Raw genomic sequence first — 23385 nt, forward strand, 5'->3', positions numbered from 1 at the left:
TATCCCCAAGCCCTGCTCCTGCAGTTCGGGCCTTTTCTTCTGCTTCTAGTGCTGACCATTCTATCTTTTGGTCTCCTACCTCCCACTCTTTTTCCCTGAGTTTTTCATAAATGCCAGCAGGCATTAATACCTTTAATATTGTCATAATGTCGGGATAGGTATACTCTCCCATGAGTAACATGTCTTTAATTTCTCGGTGAAAACCCGCTGGGTCTTTGTCATGACTGGGTACCACTTTCTTCATTTCTAACAATTCTATTTTCGATATGGGCGTATATACAAATACGCGTTTAAACTCATTGTCCTCGCCTTTTATGGGGTGCACTTCTCGTAAGGGATTCTGTCTGTCCATGTAATACGTGGTTCTTTCCTTGATGGGCAATGAGACATGTTCTGAGCATACAAAAAGAATGTACTGTTTTCTTGATTCTAGTATTTCTTTAATTAATTTAGTACCTGAACCTCTCCATCTATTCATGAGTAATTCAGTCAATATATCAGGCAAGGGACCAGGATCCGAATGCTGACTCTGATATAGTATAAGGAGTTGTTGAATCATATAAATCCCAGCTAAACGCTGTTCATCTGGGGTGAGATTCAAAAATGTGCGTGCTACTGTATCATCACTATACTTTCCGGGACTGGCAACCCAATGGACAGCTGACCTGGCTAATTCTTGTTCATCCATAGAATCGAGAAAATGATAACCCCTTCGTTCTCGGAGTAATTTGTCAGCTGTTTGGAATGAATGCTCGTTAGACCTTATATTTATTATTGGTGTTTGGAAATTCCTGTTATTATCTGGACATATCGGACGTATCGGGTCAATAAAACATCTATTACTATTACAAGATCTTCCTCTACCTACATAGGCTATGGTGTCTGACTGTCCTGTGGGCAGTCTGGATCCTTCCTCCTCGCCTTGTTCGAACTGGTCTACCGCTAATCTTTCTTCGTGTAGGCGTTCTATTTCTTTACGGATCTTTCGGTACATGGCTATTATACAATTTTGCTTATCATGTCTCCCTTCTGATATATTCTGGCTCCATCTGGTAAGAATTTGCATTGCTTCCGGGTCTACCCCCGGTCGGTCTTGATTTCTGATCACACAATTTATGAGGAAACGTAACAGTTCCCCCTGTATCTCCACTTTCTGGTATTCCATAGCTCTGTTAATACATTCTGAATCTCGCCCTGTTTGGACAAAATGGTATATATTATCTAGATGCGCAGTCATTCCTGGTAACTTCCCTAAATACACCGCGGCTCGTCTGATACGTAATGATGCCATGATCATTTCGTCCTCTTTGCCGGGCACAGGGTCATATCTACAATCTACAAGAAGTTCCTTAAGCGTACGGGCATTTATGAGTTTGGGGGTACGTGAATGTGCTGACTCTTGAAAGGTAAGTTTATTTATTCTAGGTGGCGTAGAAAAAATGTTGGTAGCACCTCCCGTAGCCCCATCTGGGGTATCGGGCGTGAAAGGATTCGTTGAACGTGATACAGCAACTATAGGTGTGGACACAGCTATAGAAGTAGCTGTAGGAACAGATGTAGAAACAGATGTGCTTGCCGGAACTTGTGTCGGGACTTGTTGCTGTAGAGATACGGGTACTGGATCTTGGCGTTGAACCTCCCTGGCAGGCGGTCTATGTGGGGCGGAATTAGCATACTCGGGAGCTGCGTCATCTAAATATGAGGAAAGAAAAACATCTTCTGCGGTTCTAGGATGCCCCTTAGGATGTACCTTTATTGGAAATAATGGGGGTGGCAAGTCTTTTGGTATCTCTGGAGTAGCCTTAGGTAATCCTTCGGCCAGAAGGGGATACATACCATTCATAAGGGCATTTCTTTGTCTGTCTACTTGTTCTGATTTCACTCGGGTACCTTCTTCAATTAATAGATTCTCTCGGACTTTATTTGAATTCTCTCTATTTCTCTCTTCCTGTCGGAGTGCTTTTTCTGTACGTCTATGAGATTCTTTACGCCATAACTCAATGGCGTCTTTCTGTGACTGTCTAACTTTCCTTTTCCATAACTCTTCCTCTACTTTCATGATGCACTCTGCATCCCAGGTCCCCGCTTCGGGCCACCTCTGACTTTCTGGTAATTCCTTGGTGTAGTCTACCCATAAATCAAGAAATAATATAGCGTCTAAGCCATGTTTATGATACATGAAGTACCCTGGAGTGTCCCTAGGAGGAATAGGAACGGCTTCTTCGAGTACCCCTTTTCTTGTTGTGATCTGTCTTAATTTCGAAAAGAGCGGCATATTGAAAACTGGTCTGATACTTGATTTTGAACAAACTTAATACAGTAAACACAACAATGAACAGTCATTCATACCACAATATGCAGAACGTTATTAAAAACATTTAACATTTAACATTTAACTGAGCAACGATGATGATGACGATCTAAGGAAAACTTAATCACTAAACATAATACTCGACTTTAACTGAATTATTCTGAATTTATATACTTGATATACTAGATATACTGCTAAACAGTACAGATACACTGCTGAAACAGTGCAGACCGGATTTGTGTACCCAAACCCGTCTTGACCGGCACAACCTATGTGCACGTCAGAACGCCTCCCCAGTAATGGTACTCACCGGGTAGCTCGGAAACGGAAGGCCTCGGAAACTGAACTGAACTTGAACCGGACTGGACTCGACTCGAACACTTCGGACACTGGACTCGACTTGGGACTTCGGAAACTGGTGGGCCTCTGTATACCTCGGATCTTGCTCTCTCAGCTAGGCTCTGGTCGGGATACTTCGCACTTCTCACCGCCTCGTCTGGGTGTTGATCGCAGCCTCAGTCGCCCCCGCTTGACCGGAGGGAGATACAGGAAATCCTGCTGGTACGCGTTATTGTCCGTCCAGCTGTGGCAGGAGACCGGGCCTGCAACGCACCGCCGGCGCGTGAGATGAGAAAGTGTCCCTGTTCGGGCGCCATTCATGTGGTAAATAATTTTATTACCGGAACTTAATTTGATACAGAAACATAATAAAATAGCTCAGTAAATAAGAGGCAGAATCCGTGGTATTGGAGGTTCGGAATGAGCTTTATTCCAATGGTCGATTATAATCGGTTGCTCCAAGTTCCATCACCACGAAGGTTCAGGAAGTGAAGTACATACGTTATTGACAATCAATTACTTTTATACTATAGGCATTACAGTGAAGCAAATACAAGAGGCGTAACAATTGATAGTGTGGATAAAATATTCGTGCGTAGCAAAAATAGGCGTAACTAGGTGTGATTTAAAGAACGTCATCAGATGTGATGTCATAAGAGGGTGGTTACATGAAAGAATTTCGCAATGTCAGCAGAAATACTTGGCAGAAATGCGCGCGCAGCAGTATGACGTGTGATTGACGTGCAACTAGGGGGTGAAGGGGACTTGACATTTAGCTCTACATGTGGCGACAGAAGTCTGGAGGGTCAAGTCAACCTAATCCCAAATCATATCTAACATCCTATGTTTAAAGAACTAAGTTATCCAAAAGAGAGGTCTCTTCGAGTAGAATCTTATTCTATACTGACTATTAGTGCGTGTACAAGCGTCTAAGTGTCTACACTAGATGCGAGGGCGGAAATCTTCCATAGCAATAGGGCTATGAATTACTTGCATAAAGACAGAGAAGCCGGGCCTTTGCTCGGTAGCTGGAAGAATGTTTACTTAAACTACTAGACAGGAATGCATCGGGCAGGGAACGGAGCAGATAATTTCGAAGGTGAAATACAGTTTTTGGCAGGCAGCAGGCTGATGTCAGGCTTCGTGAGCCGCGCAGGGAATGAGACAAAGTTCATGGTCACAGATGCAGGCTCAGACTGGAGCTTTCAGAGGCAGAAGGCAAGAAGAGTTTGATGACAGAATCAGGGCCTACTTGCCTGGACTGAAAAATGGCATAAGTGAACCATATAAAACCGATGGCCTTTCATACTTAAGAATGGAATATCCGGCCTATTCATGGCGGATCTGACAGAGGACATGTTGACGGTGGACGCACATGTGTTTGCGTCTTCATAACTGGAACTGGAGGGAACATACATGTACTTATGATTCATACATGAAACCGTTGGGGTCCAAGATAGGGGACATAACTGATCAGAAAAATCCATATTTCCACACCACTTTGTTCGCCATAAGTTGGCAGGGTATGCTCAGACGTGAGTCCCTTGCTCACGTTGCCACTGGATTCAAGCAAGCCTGGCTGAAGACGGCTGAAATGCCAGAAACCGGTCCTAGGAAGCTTGTTTCCGGTCCAGAGAAGGCGTGGCTTGGCAGTTCGGGCTGGACTGTTCCCATGAGGCACAGGGTCAGACTGATTTGCATATGGCCATGTCTGAACTGGGGTGGCAGAGTGGGCTAAAGAACGGTGATGGATCAAACCCAGATCTGTTGACTGGGTGTGAGTGTTTGATTGGTTCTGATGCTCCGTCCATCACCACCCCCTTTTGTACCATAGTGACATACTCCTACATGTTCACTTGCATGTCCAACTAATGTGTGGGTGGTGCATGTCGGCACATTGGGGTGGTAGCATCCAACATGCAGCAGACATATGTGTGAAAGTCAAGGAGGGATATGTGTGCCACGGTTGATGTTGAGAATGACAATTGGCTTATTCTAAACAGTGTTGGCACTTTGAGCTGTGTTCAGCTGATGATGCCAGGGCTTGCCCTGTGATGTGATGTACTCACTGTGGTGTGTGCAGTCGGTGCAGGTGACTGATGTTGTTCACTTACTTCCTATTCCTATCCAGATACATCCACGGCCACAGGAGGGGACAGCTCCACGGACCAGGAGGAGCCACAGAGTCTGACAGGGACAGAAGGAGAGGAGTCGGGGGGACCCAGTGGCACGGAGGGCGAGTGGAACCAAACAGAGGAGTCGTCAGCACCATCACCCCCAGCTGAGGGACACAGCAGCTCTGAGGATGACTCCCTTGTGGAGGCGGGTGTCAGCAGCCACCAAACCCCAGCTATTGAGGCTGTCCCGGCCACCGCCACCACCATCACCACCCTCCCATCGCCTCCCATCCCAGAGGTCCCTGTAGGCTCCCGTGTTCGTGAGCATGTCTCCTTTGTGCCAGGCACCGCACCCCCTGCTCCTGTGTCCCCTGCTTCTGTGTCCCCTGCTGCCCTGAGTGAGGAGTCTGTGGACTTACTTAGACAGATCCATGTAGGGTAGTCGTCGATGCTGAAGGTTCTCCATGCACACACAAGTCTGTTGACACAACTGGTGTCATTCATGGAGGGCATTCCCTCAGGCATGTCTGCCCTACAGAGGACCAATCAGTCCATGGCCTCCTCCCTGACGGCAGCAGTGTCCCTCCTCCAACAGTCTCGCAACCCTCCTACCCCTACACCACCCACGATTCCTAGCAGCCTACCTGTCCCAAGCACACAAACAGCCAAACCAAGGTCTAGACGTGCACACAAGCAAGCGCAGGGGACTGATACAACACTCACAGGGGCTGGTTTGCAGACACACACACAGTCATCCACAACCACTCCGCAGTCCTCCGAGACCTCTCCCTCACAGCCCCCTTCCCTTGCATCACCTTGGCCTCTTCCCCACCGACCCAGCAGATCCTGATTACAAGGGGAAGAGCAAGTCCCCACACACAGAGGGGAGTGCCCCTCATACCCGGACACCCTCCCCCAGGCACAGTCAGACTGAGACCCCCTCCCGCAAGTCCCCCCGGAGCCGGAAGAGCATGACCCCCCGCCACCACGCAGCTCCAAAGCAAAGTCTGCGTCCTCCATTCCCCAGGCCACCACTCCAGAGGTTCCCCCGCCACTCCCTGCCCCAGGTTCCCCCACCCACAGATACACCATCCCCAAAATGCTAAAGCCATCCCCCCTACCACCTGCTCCTCCACACCTGGTCAGATGGTTAGTGCCACTGATGTGGGGACCGTGTCCCCCCCCTGTCCTGCCAACCTCACCTGCTCCCCATTCCGCTCCCATGAATGTAGGCACTGCAGTGGAGTCCACGACCACCCTGTCTGACTTGGACACTGCAGTGGGGACCCAATCCACTCCATCTGACCTGCCCACTGGAGTTGTGCTGGCCCCCACCCCATCTGACTTGTGCCCCACAGTTGTGACAGCACCCAACACTTCAGTCAGCTCCACTGCAGTTGCAAGTGTCTCGCCTGCATCCACCACCTCTTCACTGCCTCCTTCTGCTGCACCCTGATCCTGTCCCTGCGGTGCCTGGCCTGCCCCCATGTATGCCCCTCCGAGGTGATGACCCCGGTCCTTAGCAGTGCAGGCAAGCAAGGTGTGACAGTTGTCACTCTAGTTCACTCCTTGGCATTTGGACATGGACTGGCCATTGGCCTTTTGTTTGAACAGACGTTTAACTTCTAATATGCGGAATAAAGCTTTTTTCTTTATCCCTGTGAACTTGATTTAGCTATACATTATGTTTATGTTGTTTAACATGCCCTTGCACCTGTAATGCTTGGTTTCCAATGTTGAATACTGATGCGTTGCTGTGAGGTACTCCATGTGGTCCATGTGATATGTATCCTATTCTGGTGAGTATCCATGTCATCCTTTGCAGTTACCTGGGTGTGTCATGATCAACTATTTGTGGACATCTCTGGCTTGCACCCATGCACATATGATGTGCTTCCCATTGTCCAATTTGTCACTTCCACAGACTTTGTGCGCATCACCACTGGACCTACAGGTGTGGGCATCATTGGTATAGGAGCAACTGGGTCCTCTGTGCAACCTGCTAGAAATATGTTTTGAGTATGTGCAGATGACTTAGGGGAGACTCACGTACCCAGGCTGTTGTGACCAGAGCCTTCATTGTGTAGTAACTGATGGCTTACTGACCAAGTGTTCTGCAGACATGAGTGAGCCGTGCTGTGAATATGTTTGGCACAGCTGTGGTTCCACAGGAGTTGGCTCCCCTCAAGTAAGTGTGTTGCACCGTGACATAGCCTGGGCCCATGGTGTGTGTTGTATGAGCATGTGTGTGTGTCCACATCCCTGTTCATACACAGGCAGTGTTCATTTGATATGTTCCTGTTGTTGATGCTTGCTGAGTGGTACTGGGTTGATACCACTACTTTTCCAATGGGCTACCAGATGTGTGGGTGCATGACACACTACTGTTAATTGGTGTATCATCATTGGGATTTGTCAGTTCTGAGTGGTGATGATGTTGTCAGACACAGGTGGAACACAGTCAGGGTTCCCCAAGGCACTTGTTTATTTGCAAAATCATGTAGTTGTCCCTAGGTGGTACCTTTCAGTGATTGAGACATTTGTATGTGTGTGTGACTGCTCCCACTTGTCGGGTTCATGGCTGCAATGTTGGCAGGTGTCAGCATGAGTGCCTTGTGGTTCTCCTTTGCTTCAGCATTGTCCTGGGACTGTGGCAGGGATTCTGAAGGTTACGTGAGCTTTGAAGTCATGGCCATGTACCGCATACTGTGCAGTATATCTGTCATTCCCCAGTGTTGTAAACTGTCCTTGTGTGATGTGTCTGTGCACCTTAGTTCCTCCCAACATTCCTGTGTTTGTCATGGGTGCATGTGCAATGTCACCTGTCCATGTGAGCTTCACAGATGCACATTGTTGCAGTTCAGGGTGTGTGGTGTTGAGGGTGGACTGATGTAAATGTTTGCATGGATGGTCCCCTAGCCCCCATTTGTCCATGGATGAGGGGTCATGCTGAGTGGTTTGTGTTTGTGTATGTGTGATGTATGTTTGTGGAACAGGAAACAAGTCTGGGTTTCCCAGTTTGTACAACATCTGCCTTTGTCATCACACTTGTGGGCATTTGTCACAGACTACACACTGTTGTCATGATGTTAGGGGGGATGTATTTTGCTGACATACCTAATGTTGGAGTATGATGGATGTGTGGCGCATCACCCATCCTATGAGTGGGGGTGGCAGGGGTGATGGGCAACATATGCCCTATGGGTGGGGGTGGCAGGGGTGATGGGCAACATAAGCCCTATGGCTGGGGGTGGCAGGTGTGATGGGCAACAGGTCCCCTGTGAGTGGGGGTGGCAGTAGTGATGGGAAACAGGTCCCCTATGAGTGGGGGTGGCAGTAGTGATGGGCAACATATGCCCTATGGGTGGGGGTGGCAGTAGTGATGGGCAACAGGACCCCTATGAGTGGGGTTGGCAGTAGTGATGGGCAACATAGGCCCCATGGCTGGGGGTGGCAAGCGTGATGGGCAACAGGTCCCCTGTGAGTGGGGGTGGCAGTAGTGATGGGAAACAGGTCCCCTATGAGTGGGGTGGCAGTAGTGATGGGCAACATTTGCCCTATGGGTGGGGGTGGCAGTAGTGATGGGCAACAGGACCCCTATGAGTGGGGTTGGCAGTAGTGATGGGCAACATATGCCCTATGGGTGGGGGTGGCAGTAGTGATAGGCAACAGGTCCCCTATGAGTGGGGGTGGCAGTAGTGATGGGCAACATATGCCCTATGGGTGGGGGTGGCAGTGGTGATGGACAACATAAGCCCTATGGTTGGGGGTGGCAGGAGTGATGGGCAACCTCAGCCCAATAGCTGGGGGTGACAGTTGGGATGGGCAACATAAGCCCTATGAGTGGGGGGGGCAGGGGTGATGGGCAACATAAGCCCAATAGCTGGGGGTGACAGTAGGTCCCCTATGGCTGGGGGTGGCAGGGGTGATGGGCAACAGGTCCCCTATGGCTGGGGGTGGCAGTAGTGATGGGCAACATAAGCCCTATGAGTGGGGGTGGCAGTAGTGATGGGCAACATAAGCCCTATGAGTGGGGGTGGCAGTAGTGATGGGCAACAGGTCCCCTATGGCTGAGGGTGGCAGGAGTGATGGGCAACAGGTCCCCTATGAGTTGGGGTGGCAGGGGTGATGGGCAACAGGTCCCCTATGGCTGGGGGTGGCAGTAGTGATGGGCAACATAAGCCCTATGAGTGGGGGTGGTAGTAGTGATGGGCAACATAAGCCCTATGAGTGGGGGTGGCAGTAATGATGGGCAACAGGTCCCCTATGGGTTGGGGTGGCAGTAGTGATGGGCAACAGGTCCCCTATGAGTGGGGGTGGCAGTAGTGATGGGCAACATAAGCCCTATGGCTGGGGGTGGCAGTAGTGATGGCCAACAGGTCCCCTATGGGTGGGGGTGGCATAAGTGATGGGCAACAGGTCCCCTATGGGTGGGGTGGCAGTAGTGATGGGCAACAGGTACCCTATGAGTGGGGGTGGCAGTAGTGATGGGCAACATAAGCCCTATGAGTGGGGGCGGCAGTAGTGATGGGCAACAGGTCCCCTATGGCTGGAGGTGGCAGGAGTGATGGGCAACAGGTCCCCTATGAGTGGTGGTGGCAGGGGTGATGGGCAACAGGTCCCCTATGGCTGGGGGTTGGCAGGGGTGATGGGCAACAGGTCCCCTATGGCTGGTGGTGGCAGTAGAGATGGGCAACATAACCCCTATGAGTGGGGGTGGCAGTAGTGATGGGCAACATATGCCCTATGGGTGGGGGTGGTAGGGGTGATGGGCAACATAAGCACTATGACTGGGGGTGGCAGGTGTGATGGGCAACATGTCCCCTATGAGTGGGGGTGGCAGGGGTGATGGGCAACATGTCCCCTATGAGTGGGGGTGGCAGGGGTGATGGGCAACATAAGCCCTATGGCTGGGGGTGGCAGTAGTGATGGGCAACATATGCCCTATGGGTGGGGGTGGCAGGGGTGATGGGCAACATAAGCCCTATGGCTGGGGGTGGCAGGAGTGCTGGGCAACAGGTCCCCTATGAGTGGGGGTAGCAGGGGTGCTGGGCAACAGGTCCCCTATGGGTGGGGGTGGCAGGGTGATGGGCAACATAAGCCCTATGAGTGGGGGTGGCAGTAGTGATAGGCACCAGGTCCCCTATGAGTGGGGGTGGCAGGGGTGATGGGCAAAAGGTCCCCTATGGGTGGGGGTGTTAGTGGTGCTGGCCATGCAACCCCTATAGTGGGCTGTTGTTAGTGGCCAGGACGTGGATCCCCTGTGTGTGTGTGCCAATTTGCGGGTACGTGTTGTTTGTTTATGTGGTAGGTGTCTGACTTACCACATGCGCCGTTGGCGTCGGTTCCTGATCCGGTCATAGATGTAGAGTACTGGTATGACCTGCGCGATGGGATTCATGATGTGTTGGTGTCGTACACGCTGCTTGTTGCTCCGTCTCGTACCCACTGCAAGCTGGTCCGTCTTGTAGTCGTGGATTGAGTTGTGGTGCGAATCATACCTGATATGCTTGTTTTCCGGATGCTCTGAAGTGCCGTACGTGGCGACCTGTCCGGCACGTAGAAAGTACGCATCGTACTTGTCAGGCCGGAAACTGCTGTGGATACTGCTTCCGGGCGACTCGGTTCAGCGTTCGGAGTTACGGCTCGGACGGAGAATGGAGCTTGAATCACAGCCTACGTGTCGGTCGTGTGTTTGGCAGTTATGCGCATCGTACTTCCTCTGCAGGACGGACCGGCTACTGGTACATGTCGGTTGCACAGTAAGGCTACGGACAGCTCTAGGCGAGCTCTCTGACCCGGTATCGGAATCGACCCCTATGTAGCATAACATTTACCCACAGACAGAATATGGGTGAAACACTTTGATACATATCCCCCCTTTTCTAGCAAGTCAGTATTGATAGTAAGTGAATTGCTTTAAACATTCAATGCAAGGAGTAGTGACAGGAATATGTGAAAAGAGTGCTGTCACCAAGCATCTGAGATAGTGGTGTAAACACGACACCAGACATTTGGAAAACATGGAATGCAGTGTGACTTGGAATGAGGCTGCAAAACGTTCTTACCAAGTTCAACGAAGATTGGAGTGATATTGTTTGTATTTACAGTAATTCAGCTATGTATATGAAAAGGTTGTGTGATGACCTGTCAAAATCGATATCTGAGCAGAAGTGCTTCCCTGTAAGAGATCCTTGCCACTTGCTAGATGTTATGCCGAAAGCCTCTTTACAGTCTTCAGAGTTAATGAAGAATGCTGTTGACTTTGTAGCCTGTTCTGGTACACTGTTTCTTTATGGGCAGGAACTAAAACAAATATTTCTCATTTTCTGCTCTGTGTGGTATCAAAGAAAGAGTCATTCCAACTGTGTCATTTGGCCAGTGGTTCTCAGTTCTAGAGGCCTTAAAAGCTACATTATCCATGTGGTGACCATTTACAGAATGTTTGCTTAGTGATGATGCCAAAGGCAAGAAATGTGAGGATTTTTGGTCGCATATTGATAGTGAAGTGAAAAAAGGAATATATGACGTTCCAACACATGCAATTACAATGCATGCTTTTACAACGCAGGCTTTACATCGCAACTACCATTACATTACATGATTTTACAAAGCATGCCATTACAACGCATTTTTAAAAACTACCATTACAACACATTCTGTTACAACGCATACCATTACAACGCATAATACTTTTAGGGCAATGGTAGGGTAAGTCTTGGATAGTGTAGGGGTAAAAATTACTAAGTGTTGGATAGAATAGGGGTAAAATTTACTATTCCCACTCCAGTGAGTGCAACAGTAGGGAAAGTGCTGGCTAGTGTAGGGGTAAAAATTACTATTCTCATGTTCCCCAAAACCCATCCTCACCCTAATATTAAAAGAATCTAGATTACTTACCTTACCCGTATGCGTTGTAATGGCATGCGTTGTAGTGACATGCATTGTAATGACCTGCATTGTAATGGCATGCGATGTAAAGGCAGTTGCGTTGTAACAGTTGCTTGTAAAGGTAGGTCGTTGTAATGACTGAATTGTAATCGATGTTTCCCGAAAAAAGGTACACTCTATCGAATTCTTAGATTTTTACGGAAAAACTTGACTGCTGTAGTGGACATAATCAAACAACTAGAGTCTCAAAACACCCTTGTCTACCAAGTGTTCAGCGTAATCTCCTTAAGAGTAGGCTGGGTGACACTTTTAGTGACTTTGGCACTGCAACATGTTCCATGTCAGAATTCTTGCCACTTGGTAAGCAAAGAAAAGTTGCAGAACAATTTAGGTAATTTTATTTTACAGTGCATGAGATATTGCTTGATGATGCATAGAAATGTCCCTTCACCAACCATGACATTTGAAGTCAATGAAGCCTCACTGTGGTTCCCTGCACAAGCTCTAGATCCCTTTCGTGAAGTGGAATTTTCTCCAGACTATGAAAAGTACTGCTTCATTTCAGACTGATTCAATAACTGAGGGCATATGGGCCCAGTTCAATGCACATGTTCTAGAACCTGTCCCAGAGGATCGCAATGTTCAGGTGCACCAGTAGTTGCATGGAAAGTTATGTCAGTGGCCTGAGTTTGCAAATTGTATACTGGCTGTTTTTTTGTTGCCCGTTTCAAGTGCCAGTGTTGCGAGGGCCTTTTCATAGATTAATGTTTACATGGGAAAGAACGAGCGAGCGCGCATGACCAAAGACTCACTAAAGAGGTATTGTATGATGTACTACAATAAGTTTGATTTTTAAAAATGTATTTGGAACTCATATAACCTGTACGTACACTGTGTATACACGTGTACTAACAGTGCAGAAAGCAAACAATAATAAAAGCAAAACATTCCATAAACACTGGAAAAACACTGCTTGTTGTTTTTATTGGCGCAAAAATGTGTAACCACTGATTACCACTGTTTTCTAAGGTATAGAAAACACTGAAAAAAAAACAACCACAATTTACCAGAAATAGAAACTGAGAACAGGAAAGCCTATATATATATTATATACAATATGGATCTGATATAATATAACACATATGAACAATTGATTTGAGTACTTCGAAATTCCCTACAGAAGTATTGGATTAATGAGTCCCAGAGGGCGATTGCAGAGGCAAAGAGGAAGTCAGGAGGTGCACTGCCTGCATGACACAAAGAGATGGCATGCAGACAGTGCACCCCTAGTGATTCCCCTCTGGATGAAAGAGAGTGGGACCCTGAGGCAGCCTTCTTCAGTCAGTGCAGACACTCGGTGCTCCCACCTGTTGGCGTGTCTTTGTACCCCATTTGAAGCGCATGCAGATGCTGTTTACACAGGGAAAGATGGAGCGGCTGCTTCAAACTGTTGCTCTGTATTTCTCTGATGCGCTACTCCCAGGGCAGCTGTGAGTTCTTGGCTGCGTTGGGGGCAGCACATTACCAGTAATGGGGTATACTCTGCCCATTTGCACCCAGTACACCAAATGTAAGGTGTGCCACAGTTCTTACAGGAACAGTGCGCCCTATTTGTTGACCCAGGTGTCTTTCCGTATGACTAATGCTGTTTCAGGTCACTCTCTGCCCACTTTACTACCTTCAGTGATCAAAGGGCAAGCGGGAGTCAAGGGCCAGTGCTGACTACGGGTCAGAGGTAGGAGTGGGAGGAGGGTGGTGGGTGTCAGGGCAGACCCTCCTGCAGCTAGGAGGGAACATTTTGTGTTTCCCAAGATGAAGGAAAGTTGTGGGTAGGAGTCAGGAAGGTCAAGTGCCTGCAGCCCCTACCCGGGAGTCTAACTTGACAATAATGGACGTGGAAACCCATTCCACAAAATCGAGTTCAGTGTTCACACACCCAGTAATTTTAGCTACAGGAACACTGGTCTAAATGGATTCAAACCCTATTCATGAGCAGCACAGAAACAATTATTTTATCATACTGCACTTTGGCATTCCTGGGGATCTGCTCAAAGTTTTAGAAAACTGTACTTTACATAAATTAACAGTCATCAATATATTACGTTCTTTGATGCAAATGGACTCAGCTGAAAATGTGACCAAAGCCGTTTAGTAGATAGTATAATGTAGCTCACATCCATTATCACTTTTGTATTATTGCATTATTATGCTCAACAATTTTCTCTAATAAGAAAACCTGCTGGATTTATGTTTATTTTTGCACATTAAAACCGCTTTACGAATACTAATTAGCTCTGTGTTTTTAAGATCTATAAGATAAATAGAACCTGTAGCTGATTATCTCTGGGGCTTCTTCATGATCGAGTTCTAATCACCAAAAACAGAAAAGAGCGGCTGTGAGACAACAAAAGTTTCGATTTAGAACACACAAATTGATTAACACCCTTTAGAGTAAATATCATAAAAGAAGTACAAGCTAGATTCAGCGAACTTGTTCATTATCAATTGCAAACCATATTCGACTAGTGTGGCAGTACACTTCTTCACGGCCAACCACCTAGGAGTTTATAGGGAGCTTTGTTTTAAGTGCAATACAACCCCAGGTCTTTTTTTTAAGTTGAAGCCTACCAGATAGGGATGCTGTCTGGTTGCCAAGTCATATTTGAGACATGGTGACAGCTTAACTAGAAATGCATTTTGCTCCTTGCTAACCATTGGCTTCGTCATTTGTCACTCTCATTTTCATTCTTCCTATTTGTGACCCTGCCTGTCAATCTTGTGTTTGTCCATCCTATGGAGCACTGGCTCTTTTCTATGAGACTGATTCACAAAGAGCCTAGGCACTCGTAACGGAGGCTATGCCGCCGTGACGGGATCTCTGCACTCGTGGTCGGATCTCAGCAATGAGAGAGTGCAATGAGGAGATTTCCCACCATGGGTGCAGAGATCCCCCCACGACTGCGGAGCCTTTACCACGAGTGCACAGGCTCTTTATGAATCAGGCCCTGGGCATGCGTTTGCCTGATGTCAGGGAGCTACTTTTTTATGTAAGCACTCAGTGAGTGCATGGGTTTTCGAGCTGTCTCCATCATGAACTTCTCCTCCCTCGTCCTGCTGCCTGTCCATGTGCGCTTCTCCCTGCCCCATCTCTATTGCGCTCGCCCTGGGCTTCTCTATGTACCATCCACACCCCACCATCATCCATGACTGAGTCACTTCCTTGTTCCCCCTGAGCTCCCCTGTGCAGCTCTGCCAGTGCTTGTCTTTCATCTACCATTTCAACAAGCATTGGCATAGCCAATAGGTCTCGCCTTTGGGGCCTTATAAGTGTTTAGCCATGCAGCACATTTTCATGGGTGCTGTTCCGCCACAAATTGAAGAGCTATATAATTATTTCACACTGGGTCATGCAGTTTGATTCAGCAATACATGCTATAAAACAGCAACAATTTTGTGGAGTAGGTGCTACACACTTTAAACTGACCGCCCTATTAAAGTAGTAAGTAACCAGGAGGATGAGCTGCACACACAAGGAAAAGGGAGGAAGAGCTGCACACAGAAGGAAAAGGGAGGAAGAGCTGCACACAGAAGGAACAGGGAGGAAGAACTGCACACAGAAGGAACCGGGAGGAAAATCTGCACACACAAGGAACCAGAAGGAAGAGCTGCACACATGGTACCGGGAGGAAGAGCTGTAGACGGTAACAGCCAACAGGGAGATTCATACAGAGTATAGGCAAAGAGAGAACTGCACATACAGAGTACAGGAAGTGCCCGCAAACAGGCGGTGAAGTGAACAAGTGAGGTGACGTGCACCTACAATGCACAGACAGAAAGAGTTACAGACATAGTGCACAGGCTGGAACCATGAGAACATATGGCACAAGAAAGAAAGAAGTGGGGGTGGGTAAGGGGGCAAGTGGGGTGGATAAAGGGATTATTGCTTTTGTAGTTTAGTTTTTCTATGAAAAATGCTGGAGTACAAATTACAGAATTAAAAGGACAACTGTATTGGACACGCTGCTCAGACCACATGTGGTGACGAACTCTTAATTAACCCATCTCTGCCCATTGTGGATTGCAGTGTAGTGCTGGTATTTACATAGTGCTGCACAAATCTGGTTGGGGACTAATAAAGCACAGGATATAGCAATAGGGCATATATACTCGCTTGGCGGTGCCAGTAGCAGGTCACGCTGGTGTTGGCAGTCCGCTTACACAGAAACACTCACCCTAACTTTCTCTTGCATGCCTCTTTAATGTTGGTGGATGAAGGGCACTATCTTGCATTTTTTGGTAAAAATGATGGGCAAGGGGTGCTAGACTCGCTCCCAAAACATGAATGGAAAAAGGGCCAGCTTTGCGCATTCTTGCACCATGGGGCATGCTCTCCATTGGAAATGGGCCAAGCCCAACATTGTTAAAATATGGAACATAAATAGAGGCGCGCTGTGTGGGTAGCATTTACAGAATCCATTTATAGGCTGACTCTGGGCTTTAGATGGGGCTTCGGGTGGTTCGTATAATTTAGATGCCTCACAGCACGGCAGAGCGCAGGCAAAGCTATTAGCTTGAAGTAAAAGCAAGTACAATTTTAGGACTAAAGTAAAAACCGGTGTTTTGCCAGGAAAAAGAAACGTACCAGAAACGTGAAACTGATTGTAAAAGTTGAAAAAATACATAATAGTAACAGGGCACTAACCGTTAGAGACGACAGAGAGAGATGTCGAAACGAGTGGAGAAATGCGTGAGAAGCAAACAAGGTCTAGAGTAGCATTGAGAAGGGACAGACCAGCAACTCAGAGTCACTCAGTAGGGTGAAGGTGGTCCTTAAGTGCAACAATTATTTTGACTTAAAATGATAAGTGTTTTGTCTTCAGCTTACAGGGAGAGCTCATTGCTGGTTGAGCGGTCCAGAAAGCTGTGAACGTCATGGACTGGGAGTCTCGTTTAGCAAGGGGTCGTTATGCTGGTTAGCGTGTGGCTTGGGAATGAAGCAACCTTTTCTCCCTGCTTTCCAACACCAGCCCAATTCCCTCCCAAATTCCGGCTTTTGCTTTCCAACGGTGGTGAGCCGGATGCGTGATCAGATGTGTACCGAGCAGCTTGCAGAGCAAAGCGGTTGAAGGCAGAAGCCAAGCTCGAGGGAGGAGAGAGGAGGGAGGAGGGAGTGAGGGAGGAGGGAGGAGGGAGGAGGGAGGAAAGTGAGCACACTTGAGGGCTCGATTGACACAAGTAAACGAGGCGGGACTCCTCACAAAAAAGAAATGTGAATAGTGATTCTAGGTTGTTTTAAATCTATCAAACTGCTCCTCTCAGCTTAATGTGGTCTCGGATTGCAGTTGAAAGTTGAAACACAGTAATGAGCACAGAGAAAGGAGCTCTCTTTCAAAGTACTAAGCGATGCCCATGCCTTTTATTCCCCCACAAACAATAATTTTCAAACATCTCCCGGTACCGTTCACCTCTGCCTTTTTAAAAGGGGAAATAATCCATGGAGCAGTGGACTCCAAAGTGGAAAGCAGGAGGTGTTAGGGGAAGGCATGGGGAGATTAAGGGAACTGGGGCTGGCGGCAGCACCGTACACCCATGAGTGGTGAGGAAACGTCGGCAGGAACAAGCCTTTGCCCAAAGAAATGAGTGGTGCACGCGCGCCACAGCGAGACATCTGTTTTTAATTATCGCGCACGCGCCTGGCCACGATTATTCAAAACAGTTGGTGCCTGTGCGGGTAACCGCAAGCAATAGGCCGTGGGCGGAGCAAAGGCGGGACATGCACCCACCTTTGTCCAATTACGTGCTGTCTAAAGCACGCGAAGCCCAATAGCCTGTGAGAAAAACAAAAACACACGCACGAGCATGTGGTGAGCTTGGTGAGCTTTCTCAAGCCCCTTACTAAAAGTCTCGCATGTAGCGCATGCGCGCTGCTCTAGGCTCGACCTAAAAAGCAGACCAGTTTTTCACAGGGTTTTCTGAAGGAGACCCATCGCCTCCATTCAACTTTGCCCACAAACCTTGCTAACATCGCTTAAACTATAACTTTACCTTTCACAAATGCGTAACATCTTCAGTTCCCACAATGTTTTCACTTCTTTGTTTTTGACAATTTGATTGTGATCTTGTTTCTCTTTCCCTATGGTATGCATCATTTACGTGGCACCTTTTGCATCACATGCACCAAATATCCCCTTTCCTCATCCCATCCACAGCCTGTCTAATGGAAAGTGTTTTCTGTACATGGTATGCTCGCTGTCCAGGCTATGCATCATTCCACTTTTAAGCTACAGGTCAACTGAGATTGCATTAAAAGTTTTTTCTAAAAAATGCTTTTGCGCTTCTTTTTTTATTATTTACCGATCCATGCTGGAACAGTATGTAAAAAACAAAATAGGTGCCCACCTGCAAAATGGTGTGGCATAAGTGATTAAATTATTCCCCCTTTGTATTTTTCTTACTTTAACCATGCTGCACTGCATCCCCAAAAATCACTGGCAAAGACAATAGGTCCTAAATGTGAGAGCCATTGACTTTCTCAATGCTTGTTATTTTTTATTGTGGTGCATTCCGTAAACAAATATAATGTTGCTACTATGCCATTAATAGCACGTAGAAGAGGAATGTACCACTGACCTTCTTGTGACAATCCCCCTTCCATTTATTCCCCAACTGCAGCTAACGATGGACTAATCCTGACAGATTTAATAGTCTGTAATGAATCCCACAGTTTCATGGATGAAGTTCTGCTTAGAAGAGAAGGGGGTTGGTAACATATGAATATGGTGGGGCGGACTAAATGAATGTTTTGACAGATAGTGTGAGAAACCAGCAGTGTCTTTAGGCTTAACACCAAAGCTCTTAATAGTAGATTTTTTAAGAGTTTTGTATATAACATACCACGACTCAGAACTTTGGAGTTTAGACTGGAGGCAGTGCGAGTTTCTCACAGTGCATGTCAAAAATGTAATTACCTTGCGCTCAAAGTATCCACTATACAAGTAGATTATTTTTAATATAGTGCGCTGCGTGAACTCGACTAAAAGGTATTAGAGTGCTTAAATAGTGCACCAGCTACATTACAAAGGTTCGTTTTTTTATTTTTATTTCATTTTATTTTTGTCACAAAGGGTACAGAAGAATAGATAGCCTTAATTACATACATGAAGGTTGTACTTCCCATCAAACATAAGGAGGAAAAGAAAAAAAAAAGAGAAAAAGAAAAAAGAGAAAGAGAGTGTATATATAGGAAACTCAAACAAAACGGTCCCATATACGGTCTACTTTTTGTAAGGATCGCATGCCTCTAACTCTAGCTAATGCATGCTCCTCCTCATAAATGTCCTTCATGAGAGCCCACCATTCAGAAAAGACAGGGGGATTAGGCGAGATCTATGCTCTTGCAATGCAAAGGCAAGCAGCGACTAAGGCAATAGAAAAAAAAGGTTTTATATGTCGATCAGCACTCTCTTTTACTCCTAACATGATCTCCTTGTTAGTAGGAAGAAAATCATTGCCCAAGCGATGACCAATAAATTGTATTACTTTCCCCCAAAAAGTACCTAACATAGGGCAGGTACAGAACATATGGACGATATTGATTTCTACCATTCCACACTTTGAGCATCGAGTCCTATCTCCCCCATAGCCCCTTTATCCCTGTCCCTTTTGAGCTAATTTCTCTATCCTTTCTGGTGTGTAATACAGCTTTCCAATAGTTCAAAATTGTTGCAGCTTTAGGCTAATAGAATGGATAGAGTTATGTCGCAAATCTAGAGCAGTGACGATTTCTGTGGGAGCCGTAGTTGTACCTAAAGCTTGACTCCATTTAACAGTTAAGCGTTGAGTATCATCACTCCTAAAATGACAGAGTTGTAAATAAATTGTACTAACACATGATTTGAGTTTAAGATTTAGCAAACATGTTAATAACTCATGAGAGTGTGGTGATTGCATCGGTTGTTGTTTTAAAAAAGTGATCACTTATTTGTAGGTATTTAAAAAAGAGTTTATAAAGACGTGAAAGTGCGCAAGCCATCAGTATCGCAAAGCTGGCCTAGCCATTCGATCCCATGGTTTGCCCACCGCAGACCGGTGGAGGCATGAAATACTTCCGGGAGAGTAGGATTGTTCCATAGTTGGAAATACGCATGTTGCACTAGGTCTCCAGGGAGCAGTCAGCAGTGATCAAGAATTTCGTGCCATATACGTACTGTGTCCCTAATGGTCTTAAATTGGATTCTTTTATAGTAGTTTGGATCATTGATCCTGTATAGAAACATATTGCTGTCCGCACCTAATGCAAAAGAAAAGCCAAAGTATGTTTTTTTATCGGTTAGTAAGCTTTGGAGGCGCCCAGTGAATGCTGCCCAAAAATAGAGTTTAAAATTGGGGAGTTTGAGTCTTCCTTGCTTTAATGGAAATTTAGAAGCCGAATCGGGCAACGTGCTTGCTTATATCCCCTTATAAAGCTATTAATTGTGCCTTCCAATTTAAAAAAAAAAGAAGTTGGGGACACGGAGAGGGATAGCAACTTAGGCAAAATAGTCAATTTAATAATGTTGCCTCTACCAATTGTAGTTATCGAAAGTTTTCCGACCAACGAGGTTGATGGGTCAGTGCACAATTGAAAATCCATGATAAAATGTTTGTGTTCTGTGCGGTGTATGGCCCAAACACGGATGATCCTACCCTTTTCAATAAATTAATGCTGGAACTATCTGACTTGCACGGGGAACTGATAATCATGGGGGATTTTAATTGGGGAATTTAATTGCATATTAAACTACGACATTGATTCCAATAGGATGGCCTATCCGAGAATGCGGAGGGTTGGAGACTCAATTTATGAACTGACTCGGTTACATTGTCTATCTGATGTATGGCGGACGCTCCATCCAATGTCACCAGGATACACAAATGTTCTGCACCTCATCAACATTATTTAAGAATAGATTTGGCTATGGTCTGTAAAAGCCTTTGAACAACAGCTAAAATTGAGGTGTGCCCTCGGATAACCTCTGACCACAATCCTATTCTGTTTAGATTTCAATTAGCAGTTGCAGATAAAACCAAGTGGCCTTTTTCATTCCCCAGACATCTGTTGACAGACCCTGAATTTATATAATTTACTCAAATAGCTTTAAATAAGTTTCTACAGTCAAATGCCAATACTGCATCTCCCGCTATTGTTTGTTTGAAGACTTACATACGTGGCACTACCCAACAATATATCTATCACCTAAATTAAATTAATGAGAATAATGCTAGGACATCTTGCAAAGCATTAATACAACTAGAAATCCTACATGCCGAGTAAATTAGGCTGGGAGGGCCAAATCAGGATCTATTACATGCCTCACTAATAGACCTGCGTCTACTCCTGGGTAGGTTATTAAAAGAGAAGATTACAACAAAAAACGATCTCTGCAATATGAACATGGGGATCAGGTCAGGAAACTTTTGGCGTATAAGGTGGCGGACAAAAAAATCAAAGGGGCAGATAGAGGTGATAAGGGGCAGTGATGGTAGGCTACATACTTTCCCCAATTCAATCCTGGAACAATTTACTCAATTTTACAAGGTACTCTACACTTCATCTTGTAACTTAGACAAAACAGGCCTTGACGATAATTTAAAACTTTGCAATCTCCTGTCTCTAAATAAAGATGCGGCCGACTGTCTTCATCGGGATATATCTAATGAGAAAATTGCGACCCCCCCTAGTCGCATTGCCATCTGGCAAGGCCACTGGGGGTGATACTTTACCAACTGAATTCTATAAAACTTTTTAAAATTCTATCTTGCCACTGCTAAATGAGGTTATACATAAGATAGGGGAGCCCAAATCGTGGGATATGACTAACATCAACTTTATTCTTAAAAAGGGGAACTTAGCGGACGGGTGCGGGTCTTATCACCCAATATCTCTTATTAACTCTGATGCTAAAATCTGTGCCAAGACACTGGCTAACCACCTAGTGCCTTTTATGCCAGATCTAGTATCCGACCAACGCATGGGTTTATATTGGGCAGAGACACTATGACTCATTTCAACACAGCCATAATGGTGTTTGACGTCGCTAATAGGTCATCCTGTACTCTGGAGATGGTCCTATTAGACACTGAAAAAGCATTCATCCGAGTGGTATGTGACACACTATGGGCAACATTAACTGCCAATGGACTAAAAGGCCGATTTACTAAATGGGTTTGTGCACTATACACCAACCCGCAGGCAAAACTAATATACACTAACTTTAACTCCGCCCCTTTTCAGATACATTGTGGCACCTGGCAGGGGTGTCCACTCTCCCCGATGCTGTTTGCATTATACATTGAGCCGTTTATCAAAGCACTAAATCGGAACACCCACATCATTCCATTCAGCAACGAGGTACGGGAACTAAACGTTATCGCCTACGGGGAGGATACTGCGGTTTTCTCTTCTGATCCCGTAACGGCACTGATTGCAATACAGGAAGAGGTGGAAATTTTGGCCGTCTTTCAGGGTACAAATTGAACCCCCACAAAGCTCACATTCTCCACAATTTAGATCTGGTTACACCCATAACTGATGGATGTACTGCCACAACTTACTTGGGGGTACAGGTCTCTCCTCTTGTTGAACAGGTATGAAAACTTAACTATGAGCCACTGCTTCACTCGGTCATTCAAAGCTTAAAATAATGGAACATTACACAGGTTCACCTTCATTTTTTATAGGCACAGGGAGATTAAGTAATTTGTCCAGAATCACAGGGTGTTAAGCTAGCGCCGAGACTTGAACCACCTGCCTCCCCAGCTTTAAATTTGGCAGCTCTGGCTGTAACGCCAGACCCTCTTCCCTATAAGGGAAAAAAAAAGCCCTGGATGGAACAGCATGCTGGAAACATCTAACAGCCAAGATGAAGAAAAACATTTATGAAATATAGTAACTAAATTGCTGACCTGGCATGCATTACATTGACCTTTTATTATATTAAGAAAGAGAAATGTTTACTTACCTATTAGCAAACACAAGGAGATGATGGACAGATTGCTGAAACTTTTCAGACACTCACCCCCAGTCACACATCTGGGTTGAATCCATCATTGTTCTTTAGCTCACTTCGCCACCCCAGTTCAGACCCAGCCACATGCACATCAGTCCTGACCCTGCTCCTCATGGGAACAGTCCAGCCCGAACTGACAAGCCAGGTCTTCCCTTGACTGGAAATAAGCATCCTGGGACCAGTTGAGGGGTAACACCCCTCATCAGCCAGGCTAGGTTGAATCCAGTGGCATAGTGAGCAAGGGACCCACGTCTGAGCTACCCTGCCAACTTAGGGCGAACAAAGCAAATACAAGGAGATGCTGGACTTACCTATTAGCTTCAGCACGTCTTCGATGTTCCCAGTTCATTTTTCTGAGCGAGGTCCACTCTCACAGCTGACTCCCTTAACCAATCCAGACTCTGCTCTCATGCTGTTAATAATGTTAAGCAGCATGAGAGAAGCTTAAGGATAGGTAAGAGAGGGCTGGCTCCATGCTCCATCAGTCATTAGTCTGTGCCTGCTCTCCACCCAACTGTGTAAGACAGCTCATCATGGAAAGGCTTGAATTGCGCATGTCAGGATGGCCATTGCAAGACAGTCGGCCAAACCAACATGCGCAAGTCAAACTGATGTTGTCACCACTCCTCTCTGCCAATCAATCATCAGAAATGGCCCATTGGCCCAGCCCCACCCTTCA

Source organism: Triturus cristatus, chromosome 10 (genome assembly GCF_964204655.1).
Source record: "Triturus cristatus chromosome 10, aTriCri1.1, whole genome shotgun sequence".
NCBI classification, from domain to species: domain Eukaryota; kingdom Metazoa; phylum Chordata; class Amphibia; order Caudata; family Salamandridae; genus Triturus; species Triturus cristatus.